The sequence below is a fragment of the Cervus elaphus genome, chromosome 18 (genome assembly GCF_910594005.1).
Source record: "Cervus elaphus chromosome 18, mCerEla1.1, whole genome shotgun sequence".
In the NCBI taxonomy this organism is placed as follows: Eukaryota; Metazoa; Chordata; class Mammalia; order Artiodactyla; family Cervidae; genus Cervus; species Cervus elaphus.
The window spans coordinates 80,310,615-80,330,282 of record NC_057832.1 but is presented as its reverse complement, the minus strand read 5'-3'; the positions used below and the strand labels follow the sequence as shown (position 1 = coordinate 80,330,282).

Here is a 19,668-nt window from a genome sequence, read left to right as displayed (position 1 = left end):
TGGACAGGGAGTCCTAGGGTGCTGCAGTTCATAGGGTTGCAAAGAGTCAGACCTGACTGAACCACTGAACTGAAATAGCAGGGAAGGAACACAGCTCCACCAATTAAGAGAAAATTGGATTAAAGATTTACTGAGCCTGGCCTCGCCCATCAGAACAAGACCCAGGTTCCCCTTCAGTCAGTCTCTCTCATCCAGAATCTTCCATAAACCTATTACCCTTCTCCATCAGAGAACAGATAGCCTGAAAACTACAATCACAGAAAACTAACCAATCTGATCACAAGGACCACAACCTTGTCTAACTCAATGAAACTATGAGTCATGCCTTGTAGGGCCACACAAGACAGACAGGTCATAGTGGAGAATTCTGACAAAACATTTTCACTGGAGAAGGGAATGGCAAACCACTTCAGTATTCTTGCCTTGAGACCCCATGAACAGCATGAAAAGGCAAAAGATAGGACACTGAAAGATGAACTCCCCAGGTCGATAGGCGCCCAATATGCTACTGGAGATTAGTGGAGAAATAACTCCAGAAAGAATGAAGAGACGGAGCCAAAGCAAAAACAGCACACAGCTGTGGATGTGACTGGTGATGGAAGTAAAGTCCAATGCTGTAAAGAGCAATATTGCAAAGGAACCTGGAATGTTAGGTCTATGAATCAAGGCAAATCGGAAGTGGTCAAACGGGAGATGGCAAGAGTGAACGTTGACATTTTAGGAATCAGCAAAATAAAATGGACTGGAATGGGTGAATTTAACTTAGATGACCATTATATCTACTACTGTGGGCAAGAATTCCTTAGAAGAAATGGAAGAGCCATCACAGTCAACAAAAGAGTCTGAAATGCAGTACTTGGATATAGTCTCAAAAACAACAGACTGATCTCTGTTCATTTCCAAGGCAAACCATTCAATATCACAGTAATCCAAGACTATGCCCTGACCAATAATGCTGAAGAAGCTTAAGTTGAATGGTTCTATGAAGACCTACAAGACCTTCTAGAACTAACACCCAAAAGAGATGTCCTTTTCATTATAGGGGACTGGAATGCCAAAGTAGGAAGTCAAGAAACACCTGGAGTAACAGGCAAGTTTGCCCTTGGAGTACAAAATGAAACAGGGAAAAAGCTAATAGAGTTTTGCCAAGAGAACGAACTGGTCATAGCAAACACCCTCTTCCAAGAACACAAGAGATAAATCTACACATGGACATCAACAGATGGTCAATACTGAAATCAGATTGATTATATTCTATACAGCCAAAGATGGAGAAGCTCTATACAGTCAGCAAAAACAAGACCGGGAGCTGACTGTGGCTCAGATCAGGAACACCTTATTGCCAAATTCAGACTTAAATTGAAGAAAGTAGGGAAAACCACTAGATCATTCAGGTATGATCTAAATCAAATACCTCACAATTAGACAGTGCAAGTGAGAAATAGATTCAAGGGACTAGGTCTGATAGATAGAGTTCCTGAAGAACTATGGACAGAGGTTCTTGACACTGTACAGAAGGCAGGGATCAAGACCATCCCCAAGAATAAGAAATGCAAAGCCAAAATGGTTGTCTGAGAAGGCCTTACAAATAGCTGTGAAAAGAGTAGTGAAAGGCAAAGGAGAAAAGGGAAGATACACCCATTTGTATGCAGAGTTCCAAAGAATAGCAAGGAGAGATAAGAAAGCCTTCCTCGGTGATCAATGCAAAGAAATAGAAGAAAACATTAGAATGGGAAAGACTAGGGATCTCTTCACGAAAATTAGAGATACCAGGGGAACATTTCATGCAAAGATGGGCACAAGAAAGGTTAGAAATGGTATGAACCTAACAGAAGAAGATATTAAGAAGAGGTGACAGGAATACACAGAAGACTATACAAAAAAGATCTTCCTGACACAGATAATCACAATGGTATGACCACTCAACTAGAGCCAGACATCCTGGAATGTGAAGTCAAGTGGGCCTTAGGAAGCATCACTATGAAAAACGCTAGTGGAGGTGATGGAACTTCAGTTGAACTATTTCAAATCCTGAAAGTTGATGCCATTAAAGTGCTGCACTCAATATGCCAGCAAATTTGGAAAACTCAGCAGTGGCCACAGGACTGGAAAAGGTCAGTTTTCATTCCAATCCCAAAGAAAGGCAATGCCAAAGAATGTTAAAACTAGCACACAATTGCACTCATCTCACACGCTAGTAAAGTAATGGTTAAATTCTCCAAGTCAGGCTTCAACAATACGTGAACTGAGATCTTCCAGATGTTCAAGCTGGTTTTAGAAAAGGCAGAGGAACCAGAGATCAAATTGTCAGCATCTCATGAATTATCAAAAAAGCTACAGAGTTCCAGAAAAACATATACTTCTGCTTTATTGACTATGCCAAAGCCTTTGACTATGTGGATCATAAAAAACTCTGGAAAATTCTTAAAGAGATAGGAATACCAGAACACTTGACTTGCCTCTTGAGAAATTTATAGGCAGATCAGGAAGCAACAGTTAGAACTGAACATGGAACAGACTGGTTCCAAATCAGGAAAGGAGTAGGTCAAGGCTATATATTGTCACCCTGCTTAATTAACTTCTATTCAGAATACATCATGAGAAACGCTGGACTGGTTGAAGCACAAGCTGGAATCAAGAATGCTGGGAAAAATATCAATAACCTCAGATATGCAGATGACACCACACTTATGGCAAAAAGCAAAGAGGAACTAAAGAGCCTATTGATGAAAGTGAAAGAGGAGAGTATAAATGTTGGCTTAAAACTCATCATTCAGAAAACTAAGATCATGGCATCTGGTCCCATCACTCCATGTCAAATAGATGGGGAAACAGTGGAAACAGTGACAGACTGTATTTTGGGGCTCCAAAATCACTGCAGATTTTGACTGCAGCCAGGAAATTAAAAGAAGCTTGCTGCTTGGAAAAAAAGTTATGACCAACCCAGACAGCATATTAAAAAGCAGAGACATTACTTTGCCAACAAAGGTCCATCTAGTCAAAGCTATGGTTTTTCCAGTAGTCATGTATGGATGTGAGAGTTGGACTATAAAGAAAGCTGAGTGCTGAAGAATTGATGCTTCTGAACTGTGGTATTGGAGAATACTTGAGAGTCCCTTGGACTGCAAGGAGATCCAGCCAGTTCATCCTAAAGGAAATCAGTCCTGAATATTCATTGGAAGGACTGATGCTGAAGCTGAAACTCCAATACTTTGGCCACCTGATGCGAAGAATTGACTCATTTGAAAAGATCCTGATGCTGGGAATGATTGAAGGTGGGAGAAGGGACAACAGAAGAGGAGATGGTTGGATGGCATCACCGAATCAATGGACATGAGTTTGAATAACTCTGGGAGCTGGTGGTGGACAGTGAGGCCTGGCATGCTGCAGTCTCTGGGGTCACAAAGACTGAGACACAACTGAGTGACTGAACTGAACTGAATTGATGGGACTGGATGCCATGAATGTTGGTGTTCTGAATGTTGAGTTTTAAGCCAGCTTTTTCACTCTCCTGGTTTGCTTTCATCAAGAGGCTCTTCAGTTCTTTGGTTTCTGCCATAAAGGTTTGCATAACATCTGCATATCTGAGGTTACTGATATTTCTCCCACCAATGTTGATTCCAGCTTGTGCTTCATCCTGCCTGGCATTTCGTATGATATACTCTGCATATAAGTGACAATATATAGCCTTGATGTACTCGTTTCCTGATTTGGAACCAGTCTGTTGTTTCATGTACAACACACATTTCAAACAAAGCAAAGAGACAGAATAAAAAATTATTTTGTTTTTAAGAGATGGAGTTTTAAATGATTTATATTTTTGTGTGTGTATGTATGTGGATGGGTACTTATATATTTTCCAAAATTTCTAACTTGAACATGTTTGTAGTGTGGAGAAATTGTAATTAAAATAATAGGAAAAAAATCCAGTAAATGCTGTGGCTATATCTTTACCCGCCTCAGAGAAGTAAGCATGCTGGGAATGGCCTTTGAATATTTATTTTCCTTATTTTTCTGCAAATACACAATCTATATTTTAGACTATATTCTGCAATCTATAATAAACCTCTGACACATATTATTTCCAGATAAATCAGAGAATACACTTTCTTTTAGAATTTTCAAATGAAATTACATTTACATATAGAATAACATATCACTGACTTTGATGTTGTATGTCCAAAGCACTTCTTCAGAGAAAACCTGCCATGCATCAATCAACTTGACAAGATTTTTAAAAATATAACTTTTCATCCTTATTACAGATTACTCTGTGCTCTGGTTAATTTGATCAACATAAACACTTTAATTACATAATCTTTGTTCCCTAATGCCCTTTGGCAATACAAGCTTCAGTCTAATTCCTTTTTAATAATCAAGCATGAGCTGGTTTGTAAAAAAATTCTCCAGAAGTACCTGCAGTATTTTTTATTTCCCTCTTAGACCCATTAGAGTATACTCATTAAGCAAATCATGCTGGTGAAGCACTGTGCCAAAATGTCAGTGAGCCCAGTGAGAGATTACAGAATCATACATCAGTGATGAACAGTAGCTTAACTTTCTACAAACCACTAAAATATATGGTTCAGAAATGCCTTTAATATGTGAACAAAAATCAAAAGATACAAGGATATTCAAGATGATTATAAGCAACCACATAATTGATGATATTATTAAAATTAGTGAAACAGCATATATTCAGAGTAAAATATATAGCACAACTTATGATTAAACAAATAATATGACCTTATTTGCATCTCAAAGAGAATTTTATATAAAACAAAATGCTTTAACTCTTCAACATTTTAACAAACAAATCATGATTTCCTTCCAGACTACAAGAGGTTCAGGAAACTCATGAATAAAAGTCACATAAGCTATTAAAATAACACATTACCAACTTTCTCTTTTTGTTAGTTAAAACATACTATGGGATATTAGATCATTTTGTTATATGAAACTTTCTTGTCTCTCTTAGTGTGGGAAATCATTTAAATTATCAATTGCGATGTTTAACCTTAAATCCTGGCTAAAATGAGTTAGCCACTTTCCCTTGAAGAGGACCATGAAGGGTCACTGGTTACTCCTTAAATTGTTTTCTTTGAGCTTTAAGATTCATTACCACCAGAAGACATGTCTCACCAAGGAGGCATTCCTGAAACAATGACTGATATTTAATTAGAGAACAGACCTTGGGTCCATGTTGCTTTGGTAGAATGGATTCAGCATTATGATCTGGTCAGAGCTCTCAGAGTAACCTCAAAGATCATTGAAAAAAAAAAAAAAAGACAGCTAATCTCCACAATAGATATGTGATAACAGATAAAGGATAATGAAAAAGCCCAGCAAAACAATCTTCTTCCTCCTCTATGCTCATAACAAACAGCTCAGTAACTGAGTCCAGACAAAATTATTTGGTGGAGCAGTAAAGAGAACCCAAGGCATTCCTACAACTACAGGGCATTTAATGTTAGACAATCTGATCTGGGGGGGCTTCCCTGGCGGCTCAGATGGTAAAGAATCTGCCTGCAATGCAGGAGACGCAGGTTCAGTCCCTGGGTGGGGAAGATCCCCTGGAGAAGGGAATGGCAACCCACTCCATTATTCTTCCCTGGAGAATTCCATGGACAGAGAAGCCTATTGGACCACAGTCACAGGCCTGCAGAGAGTCAGATCCAACTGAGCAACTAACACTTTCACTTTCACTGTCTTTGATGATCTCAGGAAACTCATTGACCTCATCACCAACTCAATGGACATGAGTTTGAGTAGACTCTGGGAGACAGTGATGGACAGGGAAGCCTGGCATGCTGCAGTCCATGAGATCTCAAAGAGTCGGACACAACTTAGCGACTGAACAACAGCAACAAAGCTAGACAAAAAATAAGTTCTTCTGATTTCAGGAAATTGCCAAAATGAATACAGGATCCTCTTCAAAACAATCTCACTGTGTGTGTATGTGCTTTTGAAAAGCTGGCAGAACTGTTACCCATTTTTTTCAATGATTTTATTACAGAAAAATCCTATTCTTCAAACTAACTTATTATTGTGTGAAGGAGACATATTATGGCATTTGTATTTCAAGTGTTTATCAATAAAACAATAAAAAAAATAACTTGGGAAAGTATACTGGAGAGATAATTAGGAGGCTATTATACCTGTACATACAAAAGAGATCAGTAATCCAGAACAGAGATGAAAAGTTACATTTTTTAAAAGCTTGTCAAGTTGAGTGAAGTATAACAGGTTTTCTCTGAAGCAGTTTTTTGGACATAGAACATCAAAGTAAGTTATATGTTATTGTTCAGTCACACAGTCATGTCCAACTCTGCAATCCCATGGATCAACAAATTTAGTTTAAATTTGTTGGCAGCAGAGATAGAAAGAATGGGGTGTGTTCAAGAGATTCTTGGAAGGTCAAATTAACAGGACTTAGTAATTATGTAATTATTTGTTAGTAATTCATTGGAAGAACGGTCCCCAGATTTTTGACACACAAGAGAAGGTGCGTCGTGTTTACTGAGATGAGGCATCTTTCTCTTCAAGAAGGCACATGAAAAGGAAGATGGGCAAAGTGAGATAGTAAAGTTCAGATACTAAGTAAGAAGTTAGAAAGTGGACCTAGTGCTGAGATGAGAGGAAAAACTGAAAATGCAACTCTGGGAGACACATCAGAACAAAGGCAAGTCCTTTTAAATATTTGCCCAAATGATTGTTAGTTTAAAAATAAACACACACATATACTTGCACAAGCAACATAAACCACAAATATTTTTAAGCTGAATGTTTTATAACACATAGAATTTTATATTTTATACCAACATCCTTTCTTTATAATTATTAAACTATATTTTAATATGTATCAAAATTCTTAAAGTTGCCCTGATTCAAAAGGTTATTTAAAAGAACTGTGTATTATCTATATAATTTCTTCCAATCAATGAATGAGGTCCATATATGTACTGTCTTGTTTTTAGCATTGTTTCTATACAAGTTGAAAGCGAAAGTGTTAGTTCAACTCTTCGTGACCTCATGGACTGTAGCCCTCTGTCCATGGGATTCTCCAAGCAAGAATACTGGAGTGGGTTGCCATTCTGTTCTGAAGGGGATCTACATGACCCAGGGATCAAACCCAGGTCTCCTGTGTTGCAGGCAGATTCTTTACCATCTGAGCCACCAGGGAATCCTACACAAGTTAAGTCTACATAAATTTTCCAGTATCCCTTCTGTCTCGGGAATTATGTAATTCTATGCAAAACACACTCAGCATCCTCCTTTAAAATAAATTCCCCATTATTAAAATTTTTTTACACCATAAACCTTTAACAGTAAGTGACACCATCCTTAAGGCAGAAGGCAAAGAAGAACTAAAGATCCTCTTGATGAAGGTGAAAGAGGAGAGTGAAAAAGCTGGCTTAAAACTCAACATTCAAAAAACAAACATCATGGCATCTGGTCCCATCACTTCATGGCAAATAGATGGGGAAACAATGGAAACAGTGACAGACTTTATTTTCTTGGGCTCCAAAATCACTGCAGATGGTGACTGTAGCCATGAAATTAAAATACACTTACACCTTGGAATAAAAGCTATGACCAACCTAGATAGCATATTAAAAAGCAGAGAGAGACATCACTTTTGCCAACAAAGGTCATATAATCAAAGCCATGGTTTTTCCAGTATTCATGTATGGATGTGAGAGTTGAATCATAAAAAAGGCTGAGCACTGAAGAATTGATGCTTTTGAACTGTGGTGTTGAAGAAGACTCTTGAGAGTCCCTTGGACTGCAAAGAGATCTAACCAGTCCATCCTGAAGGAAATCAGTCTTGAATGATCACTGGAAGGAATGATGCTGAAGCTGAAGCTCCAATACTTTGGCCACCTGATGCAAATAACTGACTCATTGGAAAAGACCCTGATGCTGGGAGAGATTGAAGGCAGGAGGACACAGAGATGACAGAGGATGAGATGGCTGGATGGCATCACTGACTCAATGGACATGAGTTTGAGTAAGCTCCAGGAAGTGGTGAAGGACAGGGAAGCCTGGCATGCTGCAGTCAATGGAGTCACGAAGAGTAGGACACTACTAAGTGACTAAACAACAACAAGAGTATGACTTTATTGCAAGGCAAAAATATTGGAGCCATGAAATAAAGATACTTTGGAATTCACCCAAGCCTAGTAATATCCCTTAAAACCACCATTCAAGCAATTCTCATGAGAAAGACCTTAGCATAAGTTGAATTTATATCTAAACGCCCTAATTAGACCACTGTTGAAGCCATAATCATTAGTTTTCCTATTGTGCCTGGCTGCTAAAATAGTTTTTCTCACTGTGTACAATAAATGAGAAGCAACATCAAATTATAACATTTGCAAACTGGAAGGCACCTTTGAGATTAGCTATTTCAACCTCTCCAATTTACAGATGAGAAAGAGGAGGTTCAGTGTGGTTAAGTGACTTGCTTAGAAACAATGTGCAAAATCAAAATTTGTTACCAGTATTGAAGGGTATTGTATGAATTAAACGGTTTTGAAATGTTACAAAATAGCTTCTCTAATCAAAAACATAAAATCAGTTGTAGAAAATAAAAGAAATAGTATTAAACTCATTGGATTTAAGTGTGAACACCTAGATTACAGTGATTTCTGACACTATCGTATCATTCATTTTTAAGTATTTTTTCACATAGTTCACTTAGGATGACAAAGGGAATGGTCATTAAACTGTGAGTTCGATCCCTGGGTCAGGAAGATTCCCCAGAGTAGGAAATGGCAACCTGCTCCAGTATTCTTGCCTGGTGAATCCCATGGAAAGAAGAGACTGGTAGGCCACACAGTTCATGGGGTCCCCAAGAGTCAGACATGACTAAAGTGACAGCACACAGGCTTGCAGGAATTTTCAATTATCTGTTATGAGAACATTTCCTGATTTATCAAAAAAAAAAAAAGCTGATCGTTCTCAACAAAATATTTGCTGACTTTGTAGTTCAAAATTAAATTCTCAAAAGAAAGTGCTCCTTATTTTATATTGCCCTGTCTTAAATGAGGCAGGAATGGACCAGATCATTGTTGATTCAAACAGAAAGATGAGTCAAACAGAACTTAACGAACCTTGGTTGAGACACAGGAAGGGCTTAAGACAAAAGAATCATCAGTTCAGTTCAGTTCAGTCCCTCAGTCATGTCCGAATTTTCGTGACCCCACGGGCTGCAGCACGCCAGGCCTCCCTGTCCATCACCAGCTCCCAGAGTTTACATAAACTCATGTCCATCGAGTCAGTGATGCCATCCAACCATCTCATCCTCTGTCTTCCCTTCTCCTCCTGCCATCAATCTTTCCCAGCATCAGGGTCTTTTCAAATGAGTTAGTTCTTTGCATCAGGTGGCCAAAGTATTGAGTTTCAGCTTCAGCATCAGTTCTTCCAATGAATATTCAGGACTGATTTCCTTTAGGATGGACTGGCTGGATCTCCTTGCTGTCCAGGGACTCTCAAGAATTTTCTCCAACACCAAATTTCAAAAGCATCAATTCTTTGGCACTCAGCTTTCTTTATAGTCCAACTCTCACATTCATACATGACTACTGAAAAAATTTTGACTAGATGTACCTTTGTTGGCAAAGTAATGTCTCTACTTTTTAATATGCTGTCTAGGTTGGTCATAGCTTTTCTTCCAAGGAGCCAGCATCTTTTAACTTCATGCAGTCACCATCTGCAGTGATTTTGGAGCCCCCAAAAATAAAGTCTGACACTGTTTCCACTGTTTCCCCATCTATTTGACATGGAGTGTTGGGACCAGATGCCATACTCTTAGTTTTCTGAATGATGAGTTTTAAGCCAATTTTTTCACTCTCCTCTTTCACCTTCATCAAGAGGCTCTTTGGTTCTTCTTGCTTTCTGCCATAAGTGTGGTATCATCTACATATCTGACGTTATGGATATTTCTCCCGGCAATCTTTATTCCAGCTTGTGCTTCATCCAGTTCAGCATTTCACTGATGTACTCTGCATAGAAGTTAAATAAGCAGGGTGACAATATACAGCCTTGACCTACTCCTTTCCCGATTTGGAACCAGTCTGTTGTTCCATGTCCAGTTCTAACTGTGGCTTCCTGACCTGCATACAGATTTCTCAGGAGGCAGGTCAGGTAGTCCGGTATTCCCATCTCTTTAAGCATTTTCCACAATTTGTTGTGATCTGCACAGTCAAAGACTTTGGCATAATCAATAAAGTAGAAGTAGATATTTTTCTGGAACTCTCTTGCTTTTTTGGTGATCCAACAGATATTGGCAATTTGATATCTGGTTCCTCTGCCTTTTCCAAATCAAGCATGAACATCTAGAAGTTCACGGTTTGCGTACTGTTGAACCCTGGCTTGGAGAATTTTGAGCATTACTTTGCTAGCATGTGAGATGAGTGCAAAGAATCATCAGATTGGTGCAGAATTGTATTGAGCAAGATTTTCTCAAAAGATGAAGTGAAAGATCCAGTACTGGAAGAAATATGAGAAATAAGCAAGATGCAAATTCATTTTAAAAAGATGAGGAAACTGAGGGCCAGAGGAAAAGAGTGACTTACTTGGGTTTTGAACTAGTCAAGGGAATAAGTCAGGGTTAGAGGCCAGGTCTCCTGGGATATAATAGAGTATGTCACCGGACTTTACCACTCTGTGGAGACCAGTTTTCTGCAGATCATCACACGTGTGGAGAAATCAGGGATACAGGGACAAGCTGCACTATAATCTGAGAGAGCCCCTGGGTTCTCAGAGTATCTTGTTGGTACCTCCGGTCTTCCACACACCAGATGCTCAGAGGCTAGTACCTTGTAGTCTTTGGATTCCATAATAAGTCATTTCTTCCTCATGCAATCTTATCTTCCTTTGTTGATGATTGAGAAAGATTCCACAGCACACAAACGGTGGTATTAAAACTATCACCAATGACAATGCTTGTAACTCTGCTCATAAAGTACCTGACATTCTGAGAAATGTGATTCTGCATAATGAAATCAATATCTTTGCTTCTGCCCAGGATCACTCCTCACAGGATTCTACTCAGTTCATCCTACACTCCCAAAGCCATCCTTCTTTTTAAAATGGTGACCCTTTGAACATAGAACTAGATGAGGACAAAAAAGTACCAGAAAAACTCTAATTTTTCATTCATTGCCTTTTAGGCCTGGGAGTTATCAAGGCCTTTGTCAAAATTTTGATTATTGAATTTTCCTTCAGTTATATAGTTTTAGTTGATGAATCTTGCCTTCTTTACTAAGAAGCATTATAATCCACTAGCCATTTGCCCTAAGCTTCCTTCATAGACCTAGTTAACCATCACTGCTGATTGTAAAACTCTGGCTCATCTTATTTTGGCAAATTAACCCACTGAAATGACAGGACAAATTTAACTTGAATTCTGGGATAGGGTTGCAGGCTCTGGGATGTGTCAGATGTAATTTAAAAATTAAGAACAGAGCCAGAAAGCCAGTGATAATGCAAAAGGGGCTGAACTCAGCATCAGGTTTATAGGAGATTGCAAAGAATTAGGCAAAAGACTCAGCAAGGGACCAGGAACATATCAAGGAGTGGTGTTTAAACCACACTAATTTGAAAGTGCTTGACAATTTAGGTCCCTACCCAGAGTCTTCTACTGAATTGGAAGTCTTCATTTACCAGATACTCAAGCTTCTTTCTTTGTTCAAATTCTCTCAGAATCATGGGGATTGGGGAGAAGGTGGTCACACGTAAACCAAATCCCAGAGTCAGAATCAGCACAGAGGTCTCTTGCCTGCAGCTGTCTCTCTTCCCTTTCCCTTCTAGGCATTGAGGCTGCTGGCCATTCTTTCTGGTTTCACCACTATGAGAACATTTGGCTCTGCTGCCCCTGGGAACTTAATGCCTTTATCAGTAGTTTTCTTGTTTCCAGATCTTTTCATCTCATGTTTATCTCAGACCAGTAAAGAAACATCTTCCTCTTCTAGCATCCAGCCATTAGCAAATATATCCGCCCAAATAGCAGAAGCTATCCTGTCCGTCTAGCACTTTTCAGCTTGCCAGAAGTTGTCCTTGAGTATTCATTGGAAGGACTGATCCTGAGGCTCCAATACTTTGGCTACCTGATGCGAAGAGCCAATTCAGTGGAAAAAGCTCTGAGGTTGGGAAAGACTGAGGGCAGGAGGATGAGTGGGCAACAGAGAAGGATATGGTTGGATGGCATCACCGACTCAATGGACATGAGTTTGAGCAAATTTTAGGAGATGGTGAAGGACAGAGTAGCCTGGCGTGCTGCAGTCCGTGGGGTCACAAAGAGCAGGACACAGATTAGCCACTGAACAGCATGGTATCTGGGGACTAAGAAGGGCTGTGGCCAAGCATATTCATCTCACTGGACTAGGAATTGATACCATTCCTGATCACTCTCCTCCCCACTTGCACACTCACCACTTAGGCCTTTCATGACCCTAAGTCTGATGCCCCTGCCAACTCCTAACATTCTCATGGTGACCTTTTACTCTTAGAAACTTCTTTGTCCCATCATTGTGGCATTAGTCAGGAGATACTGAATTTGCCAAACATGCCAGCATATCTATGAACCTCCAATATGGATAGACTTTGAATGCTTACATTGCTAGGAGTACCACCGGCCCAGGTGGGCTGTAACTGTGTAGCAGCCATCATGGAGATGGCCTTTGAGGTTTTCATTCTGAGTGCTTTGTACTCTGATGCCAGCCCTGTGTGTACATATACTATGTTTTTACTGAACTTTATAAGTTCATCTTTCTACCAAGTGAATGCTTAATTAGAGGGTCCTAGATTACTTAAGATAATGGAAACAAGAATGTGGCTAAATCAAAATGGAAAATCATTCATATTGTGTTTGCTTATTTAATTTGTATTTTAAAGTAGTCATGAACAGAGTTATTCTTGTAATTTGTTACTTCAAACTTTTGGCGCTACTGTCAAGCCTCATTGAATTTTTATCATTTTCCACCCTGCTTCTCTGTGGGGTTATCTCTTTTTCTCTCTACAATACTGATTAAGAGGATCAATTTTACAATTAAGGAAAAGCATCAGACTAAATAGAACTTTGTTCAATTGTTCTTACACTAAAGCTCACTGTCTTTCTGCTCATACTTTCCCAGGCTGAAAGAGGTAATTAAACATTCTGGGAGAAAACAGCTTCCCCTCATTACCAGCTGGCCTGTGGGCTGCATTTAGTGAAAACTATAAACAGGGGTGTCAATGATGTTAATGAACTTGAAGCAGAAAAAATGACCAAACAAATCAGGATTATTTGTGGATAGACAATCACAAGGCTATCTGATCAATGTTTAGTGTCCTTTTGTTGTTGTTATTGTTCCCATAAAAATAAAGCTTGTTTTTGGTATTTCACTTTTGTATAAAGCTGGAGATATTTCAAAAGTCTCAACTCAAACGTGATTTTAAAACTGACATGTATACACTGCTCTATTTAAAACAGATAACCAACAAGGACCTACAATTTAACACAGGGAACTCTGCTCAAGACTCTAGTATAACCTCAATGGGAAGAGAATTTGAAAAAGGATAGATACATATGTATAATTAAATCACTTTATTGTACATCTGAAACTAACACATCATTAATCAAATATACTTCAATATAAAAATAAAGAATCCATAAAATCTGCTTCAGAAAAATAAAAACAAAACCAAAAGTCTCAACTCACAAAAATAAAACAATTTTTATGCATGGTTCCATTGTCTTGAGAACTCTGATTAGAACATCATTATGGTAAAACAAAATGAATAAATGTAATATTACTAGTTGGTGTTATACTCATGTAACTTTCCCAAATAACATTGCAGCTAGTTTTGGATAGCTATCAATATCCAAATATTGGACAGTTCATATTATCACCACACCACAGAGAAAATTTTAGATTGTCCATCTATAGCAACCTATAGCATTATCATAAAAGAATGTTTTAAAAAACCAATGATGATCCAGTATTCCTTCTCATGATGTAAAGAGCCTCAAATAAAGAACAAATAGTATAAATTGTGGCAGAATAAAAATAGGAATAGACCTATGATCTAAAAACTGTGTATATGTAATAGGGTGGATTATGTTACATGTGTTATAACAACTTCATCTTCCCCCACTGGTTATGAGGCTGTAATTCTTAATTTCTGCAAGTACCTGATAACCTTTCATGCAATTAAAGGATCTTGTATAGAGATATGAGTCACTACTGAGTAATTGTCATTGTTTTGAAAATGCTACTCCTTCTCAATCCTTGCTATTACTGCTTTGTCACTACTACCTTTTCCTCATTCCCAGGTTCATATACAAGACACATATTTCAAAATTTAAACTAAATCTGTGTTGGAAACTTTGGGGGGTTATGAATACCATTCGTGGTTGTTGAAAACACAGAAAACAACTGAGAATATTGGGTAAAATCACAAATTCTTTTTATGTGGTCATCTTTTAAAAAATAATTCTTCTTTTGAAGCAAGATTTCAACAAATACAAATTGCAGTCTTGGGATCACTATGAGCACGCAGCTATGCCCCCTAGACCTGGACATTTTGACTTGGCTAGGCGTTTATCATGACCAGGGGATTATGGTTTTATTGTAGTTTCTTTGTAAATTCACATCACAAAGGTGGTTCTTGACATTTACACAATAGATACTTTTGTGTATTATAAATCCATGCCCTAAACCACCTTTTATAGGCCAAATTCAGAATTTCCCACTAGAAGTGATTGTGAGTGATTTAGAGAAACCCATGGAGATTTGGAAAGGGAAGGGAGGTCAGCCTTCATGATGTGACTGTGGCATTTGTAGACTATTATTTGTCACAGCACCAGCCAAGCCAAGCAATCCAAATGCTTTCTGACCATGTTCACCACAGGACAATATAGGCTTCTCTATCCCACCCTTCTCTTCCATACTGAGGGGTCTTATGCAGATTCCTAGCATTAGAGGACACCTTAAGTTAGTTAATGCATTTTATCATGCACAACTAAAATTATCCCTTACCCCACTGAATCTCCCCTTTCCTTCCAAACCCTTTCTGCCTGCTCAGTCCTGATTCTACTCTAGGCTATGAGAGTGGCAATAAGAAGAGGTCTGTGGAGGGCAGCTGGAGAGTCTCCTCACCCTGGGGTCTGTGAACAAGTGTGGGCTATCTCCCTAATTCTTTCTGTCTTAGGCATGTGAACATGAAACTGTGAACATCCACTCTAGATTTCAAGGCTGAAGGCCACTCAACATTCAGATTAAGGCTCTATGGAAGAGATCAGACAGAGGCAGGAAGACCTGTGAGGGAGGTTCACAGATCGATGTCTCTGATTTCTAGGAGGGAGCTGGCAGGATTCCATTCTGCCGCTGTTTCCCCTTGTCCTGCAAAGGTTCACACCCACCCACTGGAATGCCTGCAGGGAAGGTATTTAACAAAATAGTGCTAATTTTTAGTTTTCCAAAAATGGAACACTACACACACATCACTAAAAAATCAAGTATTTTGTTTCTTTTTCAAACATTCAATTTCTCAAATATATTTGTCGAGAATGTATTATATACTAAACTATGTTGTTGTTCAATCACTAAGTTGTGACCAACTCTTTGAGACCCCATGGACTGCAGCACGCCAGGCCACACTGTCCTTCACCATCTCCCAGAGTTTGCTCAAACTCTTGTCCATGGAGTTGGTGATGCTGTCCAGTCATCTCATCCTCTGCCACCCCCTTCTCCTCCTGCCCTCAATCTTTCCCAGAATTAGGGTCTTTTCCAATAAGTCGGCTCTTTGCATCAGGTGGTCAAAGTATCAGAGTTTCAGCTTCAGCATCAGTTGTTGCAATAAATACTCAGGATTGATTTCCTCTAGGATTGACTGGTTTGATCTCCATGCAGTCCAAGGGACTCTCAAAAGTCCTCTCCAGCACCACAGTTCAAAAGCATCAATTCTATGGCATTCAGCCTTCTTTATGGTCCAGTTCTTACATCCATATATGACTACTGGAAAAACCGTAACTTGAACTATATAGACCTTTGTTGGCTCAGTGAAGTCTCTGCTTTTTAACACACTGTGTAGGTTTGTCATAGCTTTCCTTCCAAGGAGCATTTTTAATTTCATGGCTATAGTCACCATCTGTAGTGATTTTGGAGCCCAAGAAAATAAAGTCTGTCACTCTTTCCCCAACTGTCTGCTAAGTGATGGGACTAGATGCCATGATCTTAATTTTTTGAATGTTGAATTTTAAACTAGCTTTTTCACTGTCCTCTTTCCCTTTCATCAAGAGGCTCTTTAGCTCTTGAGTCCTTCCAATGAATAGTCAAGGTTTTCGGATGGACTGGCTTTATCTCATTGCAGTCCAAGAGACTCTCAAGGGTCTTCTCCAATGCCACAGTTCAAAAGCCTCAATTCTTTACAGCATTCAGCATTATTTATGGTCCAACTCTCACATCCATACATGACTACTGGGGAAAGCCATAGCTTTGACTATATAGACCTTTGCCAGTAGAGTGATGTCTCTGCTTTTAAAAACACTGCCTAGGTTTTTCATAGCTTTTCTTTCAAGGAGCAAGCTTTTCTCCCAAGAAAAGCTATGATAAGCCTAGACAGCAAGTCCATAATAAAGTATCTATCCTGCAAAAGATATCACCAATTAAGAATCAATATGCCCACCTTAGAGTTCTTAAATTAGCTTGGAACTAAAAGAAAAGGTCATGGCTGTACCATTAAAGGAAATAGCAAAAAGGAGTTACTACTTGTCCTTCCATACAACATTTGGGATAGAGCTTTCATTACAACTTAAAATGATACTAGGTTCAGAAAAGTGATGAAAAATTATTAGAGGATCTTCAAAAGTTACCTTTAAAAGCTTAACATGACAAACTATACTTCTTGAGCAAAACTTGGATCAGTTTCTTGAGCTTGCCAAGACATAAGGATCAACCATTTTGAGGAATAAAATCTTCAATAAATGCCAGTCTGTCAATTAAAAAGAGAACTGTATCTTTGTTTTGTCTTTTAAAACTATTTTGCTAAACTTATTGGTGAATAGTCCTTTTTCAGTTTATAGGTTTTTATAATGACTCACAACCTAAAAATTCAGGTTCTTCATATAATTGCTCATAAAGGGAAATTTAATAGATATTTTTCCATTTTTATAGATTTCTAAAACCTATGAGAAAGGCTAAAGCCATAGCACTATTGTTGTCTCTGGGACAAATCAGTGTGGAGAAAGTATTCTAGATGAGTGCTTATCATCTAATACAGTTGATGAAAGTTATCACTGGGTGATGGTCCTAAAATGCCTCAGGCATCACACCCTTCACTGGAACCAAGAATAAATCAAGAACACAGAGAAGGTGGGGATGCACTTTCAGAGGGAATTACAAAGGTGAGTGGAGAGAATATAGTCAAGCACTCTACTATTTCCTGCTGTTGTTTACTTACAAGCTCTGTACTTTGTAAAAACTGTCATTTAAAACTATGGGGAGAGCCTAAAATACCCTGATTATGGCAACTTTATCATCTCTAACATATATCTAAATCAACACCATAGTGGGGTCAACAATAAGAATTATGATCAGTAATTTCATTTAACATTTTGATAGTCAGATAAGTCAGGTAAATTGCTTACCTGACTGTTCACACTAAGCGATTTCACAAGCATTACTTCCATGTAGATACACAGGTACAATTATTATCCCCATTTTCAGATGATGCAATGGAAACCAGATTGATATTTAGGGCAAATAAGTGGCAGAGCAAGTAAGTCAGCAAAAGCTTCAGCCTACAAGTCTGGGTTTCTTCTCACTGTATCCTATTTTTACTATATTCTTCAAAATGAATTAAAATCACCAAATCTATTGAAATTTGCCAGTGGATGTATTTTATACATTTATACATTTTATACATTATCAAGTCATTATTCCCTATGGTATAAATTATTCATTCAAAGAGAGAAAAACCAGGAAAGAAAAATAACATTCGCTAGTGACTCACTATTTACTAGGTGGGACATTTTTATGATTGTCATAGATATTCTAACAAGCTAACAAGCATATTAAAATTCATTCCTGTCCCACATTAAAATAATTTTAGCTGGGAAAAAAAAGACATAATTACTATTATCATTTTGCTTTTGAAATTATTGGCTACAAGTCTTTCATTTAATTAGGATAAGCTCTGATTTCTCAGCAATCATTTTGTAGAAAATCTAGTCTATAGATTATTTTCAAATATGACATTTTTATGCATATGAAGTTGACAATAATGTTATGTTTCATAGACATTTAATAAAACATGTATTCATTTAGATTTTGCCTTTTTATCATAATCTCCAGAGAATTTTCTTTCTTGGTTTCAAGCCTATTTTTTGCAGACCAACGAAAAACCTGTAGCCCCCTAATGCTGTGTGTCTGGTGTTTGATAAATAAAGTGACCTGGGGCACTGTGCCAGGCACTTTGCAGACCTTACCTCATAAGATTATCTGTCCAGCAAAAAAAAAAAAAAAAAAAAAAGCATGCTGAGCTACAGACAATAGGTTGCTGCAGCAAAACCTCAGAAAATCTATAAATTAGGAGGATGATCTCCTAGGAATTCCTACCACACCAGCAATTTAAGTGTTCTCTATTTAAATAACAATCAAGTTTGGAGGGGGGTGGGGATTGCAGTGAAAATAGAATATTGGAGATACAGGGATAAAATCATTTTTTCCTTTAAAAATGTTACTAGAAATGTTAATCATGTATGTACTTTATCTCATTAAAATATATCAATGTCAGTTCATTAGTTGTGACAAATATACAATGTATGATCTTAACAACAGGTAAGAAGGATGTGGGGTAAACCAGAACTCTTTGTATTATCTTTGCAATTTTTCACTAAGCCTAAAACTATTCTAAATATTTATTTTTATAAATAGAATCATGAATAAAAGTTTTTAAACAGAAAAAAAAAATGGCCCTAATATAGTCTTTGTACCCTTTCCCTTTCATTCCTTCCCCTTCATGGATATTTCAGTCATAAAGCCACTGGATGGGGAAGTGCTAACGGCCTATGTAGAGGGCAGCTTGTTAAGGAAGGATGAAGTTCAAGTGTGGTGAATAAGTAATCACACAGAGAGAAGGCACCCGATGTCCTGCTGTTAAAGAGTTATAAATGTGGAAAGAAAGAAAATTCGAACACCATGCTGTGGCAATGAATTAGAATTGGAGGTTTCAGCGTGAACAATGGTTTTCAATATATGCACAAAAATATCAGTGTAAGTGTGTGTGTGTGCCCTGTTCACCGAGAATGACCTGGGCTCAGTTTCACTTCAATAGCAACTAGTAGACCTAGTGCCCAGATATTAATTTCTAAACATCATTCTTAACTAAAAGAAACTAGGGCCCGTTAGAGTAATAACTGGGTAGTAACTGGTTCATAGTATTTCTGGAGGGGAACTTGATAATATGATTCTAAATCCTTAAAGAATTATAATTTCTCCAGATATTTCACATCTGTAAGTATCTTATTGAAATTATGAAATGAATTAACAAAATGAAATCTGTCCATTGGCATGATTCCAAGATGTATATTTAGTTTTGCTTATTTTAACAAAGATGTAAACAAAATGCTCAAGAGTCGAGGTTTGGTTAGTAAGGGCCTATTATAGCCATTAACCAAAA

General features: G+C 38.0%; 1 protein-coding gene across 1 annotated transcript in view; it reads right to left on the bottom strand.

The window, feature by feature from the left end:
* ZNF804B (zinc finger protein 804B) overlaps positions 1–19,668 on the bottom strand; it is a 519,711-nt gene that overhangs the window by 447,474 nt on the left and 52,569 nt on the right. The gene's annotated exons all lie outside the window — the stretch shown is intronic.